Source organism: Nannospalax galili, unplaced genomic scaffold, assembly GCF_000622305.1.
Source record: "Nannospalax galili isolate Female #2095 unplaced genomic scaffold, S.galili_v1.0 scaffold634, whole genome shotgun sequence".
Classification (NCBI taxonomy): Eukaryota; Metazoa; Chordata; class Mammalia; order Rodentia; family Spalacidae; genus Nannospalax; species Nannospalax galili.
In genome coordinates this window covers 3,385,247-3,394,023 of record NW_008336853.1, presented here as the reverse complement: position 1 = coordinate 3,394,023, position 8,777 = coordinate 3,385,247, and the positions used below count along the sequence as shown (strand labels likewise).

Sequence of the window (8,777 nt, the reverse complement as noted above, 5' to 3'; positions counted from 1 at the left end):
AGGGGCTGAGAACGGAGGGATCTTGCCTACACGTGGTGATAAGAGTTATACAATTTGGGAGTCTTTTAGATTGCCTCACCCTGTGTCCCTCTTCAGCATGGAAGAAGCTGGAGTGGTCTGCGTCCAGATTCCCTATGGGCAAGTTGGGTAACCTCTTCAGAGGATGGTGTGATAAGAATAGGAGGTAGGAACTGGCCAGGCAGTTAGGGTAAAAAGACCCCAAAGAGCTGGGTGTGGTGGCAGACGCCTTTAATCCCAGCACTAGGGAGGCAGAGACAGGCGGATCTCAGTGAGTTCAAGGCCAGCCTGGTCTACCTAGTGAGTTCAGGCTACAGGGAGACCCTGTCTCAAAAAAAAAAAAAAAAAAAAACCCAAAGAAAAGTAGCCAGTTTCTTGGCTAAAACTCACAATGTCCTTGGGCCTCTGAGCAGCGTACTCCCTTCTAAAGGCCAAAAATGTCAAAAGTATTTGGGAGCTTTTATCTAATCCTTAAAAGATTTTAGGGTCACCTCTTTAGAGGGGGGAAATGTTAGAGTAGCCAAAAGCCCCATTAAAAAAATAAATAAAAGAAGAAAGAGTACATGAAATTATTAGAAAAAAGTGATGGGGCGATGTAGGAGGAGTTGGAGGGGAGGGAGTGGGCATGGATTTGATAAAAAAAACCTTATATGCATGTATGAAATTCTCAATAAATTATTTAAAAAAAACACTCAAAGACATGATTAGGATTTGTTTTTTTTAAAAGGCCATCGGACAAATGTGGTATATTTAGACACAGCAAAATTTTTTTCAGCCACAAAAAAGCATAAAGTTATGTCACTTGCAACTGGAGATAATCATCTCGTGAAGACAGCTATCATATATCTTCTCCCATTTTTGCTTCCTAGATTTTATACAGATGCATAAAATCACGTATGTCTATATGACATGAACATAGGCACAAATCTGTCTAAGGGTGCAAGGGAAGCTAACAAGGGTCTATGGACACAAAGGGAGGATAGGTGGTAGGGGAATATGGTCAACATATGTGTGTATTACTGTGAAATTGTCTATGAAATTCAGCACCACTTAAGAGTATAGTAGATGAAATTCTTAATATTAAAAAAAAAAAGAGCACTGACGGCTCTTGTGAGGACCCAGGTTCGATTCCCAGCACCCACATGGCAGCTAACAACTATTCATAACTCCAGTTCCAGGGGATCCAACACCCTTTTCCGTCCTCTGCAGACATTACATAACATGGGTACACCTGCCCACATGCAAGCAATACACTCATACACATTAAATAAAAATAATAAATAAAATCTCAAAAAATTATTATGGAACCTGGAGAGATGACTCAGTGGTTAAGAGCTCTTGCTGCTCTTGCAGAGGACTGGAGTTAGGTTCCCAGCACCCACATCAGGTAGCTCACAACTGCCTGTAACTCCAGCTCCAGGGAATCTGATGCCCTCTTCTGGATTCCATGGGTACCTGCACTCATGTGTGCAATCATGTGAATACATTCACACATATATGTGTTTCCTCCCTTCTCTCCTTCCCCCAACACAGATCTGTTCTCTGTCTTTCAGGGTTAGCTGCTCCGGAATCCTCATACAGATGGGCTCACACAATATATTTTTGTATCTGATGTCTCCTGTTTGTTGTTTGGTTGGTTTTGGTTTTTGGAGACAGGATCTCCCTGTAGCTCCAGTTGGCCTTGAACTTGCTATGTGGAGGAGTCTGACCTTGAACTTACAGAGATCTGCCTGCCTCTGCCTCCAGAGTACTGGGATTAAAGGTGTGTGCCACCACACCTGGCCTGATTTGCTTGTTTTTTGAGATAAGGTCTCACTCACAAGATGGCCTGGAACTTACTCTTCAGCCCAGGCTGGCCTGGAATGCTCCACAATCCTCACGCCTCAGCTTCCCAAGTGCTGGGTTCCAAGCACAAGTCACCATGCCCAGCTGTGTCTGGTACATAACGATTTCGAGCTGCGTTCTAACCTGGCCTATTCCTGTACTCCATGACAAGGGACAAAGCTGGAGTCAGGTCAAGATCTTGGAAGGCCCAGAGCAGTGAAAAATGTAGGTATCCAACCATGTATGATCCAAGAAAAAAGAACACCGTTATAAGCCAAGCATGAGAAAAAACCATGTTAACAAAAGCTCTGCATTTTCATACGATGATTTTGAAGATTTTTTTTTCAAGTGTAAAATATTCCATTATTCTTAACCCTTTTTTTTTGACATTCTGGTGTTCTAGGCACATCATCTGCAGGAGACAAGTCAATCTGGGTTGTAAATTCTGAGTCATGGACCTGAAAATATCACACACCCCTCCCCCACCTCAAACTTCCAGCGATGTTTTGAGAACTAATAAAACACCAGATGGAGACTCGGGGGAAGAGAGCAGCTACAGTGAACAGCACACTCAGTGACACGCAGCTCAGAGGATGGCACCCAGGCTGCCTGGCCCCTACCCGGCCCCTACCCAGCTAATGCCTGGTCCACCTCACTCCTGCCTACTAGTGCTTCTAGCTGGGCACTCAGCTACTTACATCAACCTAGGGGAGAGCACCAGCAAGAAAAGCCAGTTAGCCCAATACCAATGAGCTCGGGGTGACCCAGTGTGTCCCTTCTGACAGCTAGAGAAACTGGAGGGGACTTGTAGCAAGTCCTGAGCCCTGGGAAATGGAATACACAATGTGTTTTGGGGAGCTCAAGCCTTTTGTGACATCTGGACCCTCAACTGACATGGCTTTAGAGCTATAGTGACATTACTACTCAGGCAGACACTCTGCAGAGGCGAGGACCGCTGGCCGCTGTTGAGTTTCTGTTATTGGTTTCCACACCTGTGTGCCGTGGCTGCCGTGGCTACGTGCTGGACGAGTACTGATGCTAAGTGACATTAGTGCTGTCTGTGTGAGTACTAATGCTGCATGGGTACTGTCACCACGTGAGTACTCATGCTGTGTGTACTGATTCTGTGAATATTAATGGTGTGTGCATACTGGTACTGTGTGAGAGAGTACTAACACTGTGTGACTGCTGATGCTGCATGGGTACTGTCACTGAGTACTCATGCCATGTGAGTACTGATTCTGTATGAACTGATGCTGCATGGGTACTGGCTCTGCGTGAGTACTGATGCTGCAAAGTGCTGTGTTAGCACTGCTTCTGTGTGAATGCTGATGTTCTGAGCACTGATGCTGCTGTAGTGCTGATGCTGTGTGAGTGCTGGTGCTGAGTGAGTGCTGATTTTGTGTGAGTGCTGGTGCTGAGTGAGTGCTGATTTTGTGTGAGTGCTGGTGCTGAGTGCTGATTTTGTGTGAGTGCTGGTGCTGAGTGCTGATTTTGTGTGAGTGCTGGTGCTGAGTGAGTGCTGATTTTGTGTGAGTGCTGGTGCTGAGTGAGTAGGTACTGATGCTGAGTGAGTTCTGATTCTGTGTCAGTACTGGTGCTGCTTGAGGGCTGACGCTGAGTACCGAAGAGAATCCGAGTGTCGCAGTGGGCGAGATCAGAAAAAGCAGGGGTTCTGCTGAGGCCCTGGTCAGCTCAGATCTGCCGGTTTTCAAAGCCTGCACCTGCTCCTGACTTGCTCTTACTCCTGTCTGCAGGCTCCTAGAGGGAATGAGAGCCCCTCCCCACCTCCAAGGGGTGACTGCTCCCCAGCCATCTGCTCATTTAGCTCCACCCTCCCCTCACCCCCTCCTTACTACCCCCGGCTTCTCTCCTTAGCAGCCCCAGTGGCCACCTTCCCCAGAAGGGCAGAGCCCACAATGGACAGCCCCTCAGCCCATTCTCCTTGAACTGAAGGCAGCACAAAGCAAGCTGTTTCTTTGCCTGCTGCCCAGCTGCCATCCAGAACAAAAGAGTGCAGACTGGAGGGTTCCATATGCTGAGGCCAAGCCAAATGCCCTGGGGCGGGAGGCTAGGGGTCTGGGAGTGCAGAATACCAGGTTAAGTCTCTCCACTGTCTTAAGGGGTTGCTAGCATCTCTAGAACTTCTAGAATTTTGGTTAGTCTCAGGCTTAAGGCTTGGGAGGGAGCCTCAGATCACTGTGGGCCACAAGAATGAGCCTCTGGGCGAGAGATGGTGGTGGTGGTGGCCCTTGCTAGGGGAACACTTTGGAATTGCAACTTTTACATTGTCAGCCTTAATGGCCTGGTCTGTAAAATGGGTAGATCGCTACCTGTCACAGGAGAAAGAGGTTAGCATAGGTGAGAACAAAGTAAACAGTATTATAAAGGAGAAAGGGAGGGTGGGCAGAGCCGCAGTGGGCGAGATCAGAAAGGGTCAGGGATGGGAGGCTGCCTCAGTGTCCCTCATTGGAAAAGGGTAAAAGGCTGAACTCCTGCCTCTGTTTCCCCAACAGTGGGCAGTCCTGGTTTGGGGGGCAGGGTGGGACCTCTCTGGCTCTTCTGGGGTCCAGATTTAGAAGTCTCTATTCATGTTACTTCAGCCCAGTGGCTGCTGTCTGTGGAGTGCCTACTGGGTGCCAGGCCTTCTGGGCCAGGAGCTAGAAGAGGGAACACACAGGAGGTGTGGTCTGAGCTACAGATCCACCCTGCCCCCAGATCCCCAAGGCCAAGGAGAAGGGGGTTCTTTGCCTCAGTCTAGGGGCTGTTCCCGCCTCCACCTCCCAAACATCTGTTTCTTTTCGGGGTGGGGGTGGGGTGAGAAGAAGGAGCGGGAGGGGGACCTGGGGCTCCAGTTGCAGCTTTCAGTCCTCCCTGAATAATTGAGTGCAGCTTCCCAGGAGCAGGCAAACACAAAGGGGGCTTTCAAGGCCTGTCCTGCCAGGCCATCAAGCCACTACTTCAGTTCCCTGGCCTCTTAACAGTTCCTCAAAGCCTCTCAATCGGCAATTACCCGGTCTGGAGGGCAGACACCAGGTCTGGGGAAGGGGGGAGGGGGGATGCACAGGAGTCGGGAGGGACCCAGAAGAAAGGAGGACCCTGGAGAGAAACAGCTGAAACCCAAAAGAGGGAACAAAGCCTTAGGCGTCTTTGTTCATCTCTGTACCAGACTCAGCTGGCAAAGGCAGAGGGGCGAGGAGCCATCCAGGGCTTGGAAGGCAGGTTTGAGGTCTGGGACCAGGCAGTCTGGGACTCCCTATTCTGTCAAAGCTGGTGACAGGGAAGTCACTTTGGAAGTCTCCTTCAGAGACTAGGAGACTGAAAGTTGGAGCCCTCTCCCTTATCAGAGGGGTTCTGTCCTCTCTGACCATGTTTTGGACACACTGCTCTGGCCCTGCCCAGTAGATGCACTAACCTTTAAATCAGAGTTGCTACCTCTACAGTCTGGGGAGGTGGGGGTGGGGGATTGGCGTTGGATAGAGTGACAACATCTGAGGGTCTCCTGAGACTCTTTAAATGACATCATCTCTAATTTATCAGCGCTCTCAGTTCCCTGTGCAAAAGCAGCTTAAAATACTCTTGAAAAGTGTCAGCTCACACAACGTCACATATGCTTACAGGTAAAGTGACAGTTGATGTTCGCTGACCTCTCAGCTCTCAGGGATGTCTGTGGTCCAGAGCCTTGAGGGAGGTCTCTGAGGTGGGGCTAGGGTGGGAGAAGATAGTGGGGCAACAGATATGACCCTCAGAGTGAGCAAGATGTAGGCTGAGTCCCAGCTACCCGCTGGCCTGAGCTGTTCCCAAGGGCATGTTGCTTGACTTCTCTGAGCCTCCATATACCCAAGGATGAGACGGGAGAGCACCCGCTCATACAGTGGGACTGCTGTACATGAATTAAAAACACATAAAGAACAGGGCTTGACACAGAACAGGTATCCACAGATTCCCTCTGCCCTGTAACGCCTTTCTCTTTTGGCACTGGCTGGGATTGTCAGGTTCTGTTGGAGTCAGGCTCAAGAGAACGAAAATGGACAGAGCCTCAGCTCAGAATGTTTGATGGGTGGTCCAACCTGATGGACAAGAGAAGAAATAGACAAAAGATCGATCAGAGACATTCAGCAAGCTGAGGCCATGTGGGAAGGGGACCAGGGCTCCTGACGCAGACCTGTACTGCTCCTTCTGTGCCTGGCCCAGCCCTGAGCACATCAGATGAGTACCAACTCCTTTTGGCATCCTTGCCTGTGCCTCAGGGTAGTGGCCCTTCTCCACTTCTCTCAGTGCCACAACTGCCCTAAACCTTGGGGAACAGAAAGGTGTTTGGACATCTCTTTCTTCCTACAGTTAGTTATTATGGTTCTGTGATATTTGAATGAGGACTGAAACATATGATTTATGCCTAGCTATAGCCTTCCCCGACAGACCATAATACCCTGTAATGCAGAGTTGCTTGTTTACTATGAAAGCTATTGCCTGTATGTGGTGTGTGAGACCATTTAGAGGTGTGTCAACATCAGTAGCTGTTACCTAATACACCAGGGAATGAATGAATGAGTTCCCTGGAGGGCAAAGTTAGCACTTACTCTTCCAACGTGCCACCCTGGCCCAACCCATGTAAGGTATGTAGGAAGAAAGATACAACAGGGGTTTGGGGTGCTATACTTGTGGGGGTGCGTGTGCCCCCCTCCACTCTTTCTTGTTGTCTTTACCTAGAATTGGCCTCAACAGCACCAATGCCTTCCAGGGTCTCTGAGGACCAAATAGGGTCATTTACCCATAATCCTTAGAGCCCACCTGCCCTGACTCCCAACAAGTGCTCTATACACTCAATAAATATCACTTCAGATATGATAGGTCCTTTGTATTTTCCTTTTACACTTTCACATAGATTTAATTCTTTTAAAATGAGCTTGAAGCATGCCAACCACGAAACCACTAAGCACTGACTATCAAGATCGGAAGGCATATGCTGTGGGTTTGGCATTTCTTTTCCATTGAGATTTATTTGTGTGCTAAAGATACATATTTTTTTTCCTACCAAACTTGGGCTGTTATTTTGAAAATGGGGTTGGAATGTAGCCACACTGCATTTTTAGACATTCCATCAAAGAAGTCATAGGCAGATCTCATCTTTGGGTGTGCCTTCCCTTGTCTGGAGGCCTTCTCCCTTGAAGAGCATGACCCTGGGCCTGTGGGGAAAGCCAGACCTTTCCTCCTCCAGCTCTGTGGGAGTTGCTCTCTCACTGTCTCCTATCATATGTGTTTGTTTTTAAGTCAAATTGATGTTTTGTTTATGACTGGCTCACAGGAAAAAGGCTAGGTAGTTTTAAGGCGGCTTGAATATGAGCCAGGCTGCAGGTGCGTATTCATGTTAAGGGGGCCTGGGGGAGGAGGGCCCCAAAAGAGGTAGGGATTCTCTCAGTGCCACTAAGGGGAGTGGCTGCTGACCCTCAAGGACACACACCTGTCTTAGCCCAGGAGAGCCAGCAGGGTAGACATGCCACACTGCAGATACCAACTGGTAACCCAGTGAGTTCTGGCAGGATGATTTGCTGTATATGCCTCACAAGGGCATCAGAGGGAGGAGCCAGCTGCTCTGCCTCCAGATCTGACCCCTCCACCCTCTAAGGAGCACCCGGAGGCAGGGGTAGTCTCCATCACCTCTATCCCAAGAGCAGGCTCAGGGAATGAGCCTGAGGCTGGGGTGTGGCTCTGTGGTAAAGTGCTTACCTAGCATGTGGGAGAACTGGGTTTCATTCCCAGTACTGGAGAGGGAGGTAGAGCGAAAGGAAGGTACACTGAGAGAAATCAGACAGCCCCTTCCCTGTGCACCTGCTAGAGCTGTCCTACTCAACACCTACCCCCCAAATATAGACACCCATGTCCCATGGTTGTCAAGCCTAGAGGCATAGAAGAAAGCCATCTAGCTGAATCAGGTTCCTGTGTTCCTGGTAATTCCAGAATCACAGCACTGTCTGCCTAGGGTCCCCTTGGTGACACAGGAACTCAGGGATGTATTTACCAACAACTATGTAAACATGGGTTCGGAATGCTAGGATTATAGTGAAGACAGGTGCCCTCCCACGCCCTGTTCTCAGCGTCTTCCTGAACTTTCCCATCTCTGAGATACCAGTGCTCCAGCAACAGCTTCCTGGGATCTGGGCTAGCTCTGGTGGCCCTAAAGTCAAGTGTCTGGTTTCCAAGGACAACTCTAAAACCAACAGATCCAATTCTTCGTGCATGCTTTTCCCAGAACTAGTGAGGAACCAGGCACTCACTGTACAGCTCAACTTGGCCTTGTTTAGCATATGATGCGGTCTGCCTCTTGTAGGCAAAGGGCTGCTAAGGGTCTCTAAGTCACAGGGTCTCTAAGAGACAAGAGTGGACCCCGTGTGGGGGTGTGGGGTTCAGGCATTACACTACAGCGAAGTGCTACCTTTTAAATGAGCCTGTCCCCCATAGCAGCCCTCTAAGGTGATGGGACCAGTATCCAAAGGATACATTGTCCAAAGCTGTGAGGTATGAAGAGGGTGGGAGAGCTGAGGGGGTTGGGAACAACTTTAGTGCCTAGAGTGCAGGAATGACTTTTGTTAATGGATGTAATCTGGACTAATGACTTTTAATTAACCTCATGCTCTTGGGGTATGATGACAGGGTGTCTCCTTGGTAACCTCAGTTTGGTACTCCACCCAAAATAATAATAAATGAATGTGGGTAAACTTGAGAATTAACATCAAAGTGCTGCACCCACCCTCTAGAAACTGTGGAGGCTGAAAGGACACATGACCTTGGACTGACATGATCTAGGATGGAAAGACCTGTGGACTCTGAGGATAAGGGTGGAGCCAAACTTGAATTTGTACTTCCTCAATGAAGCTGGAGAAACCATTTTGCATAAATTATAGGTGTGGCCTGAGGGGTGGTGGTGGTGGGGTGGG

General features: G+C 48.9%; 1 protein-coding gene across 1 annotated transcript in view; it reads right to left on the bottom strand.

Annotated features, from left to right (window-relative positions):
• Positions 1-8,777, bottom strand: part of Sdk2 (sidekick cell adhesion molecule 2) — a 299,575-nt gene that overhangs the window by 1,732 nt on the left and 289,066 nt on the right. The window lies entirely within an intron of this gene.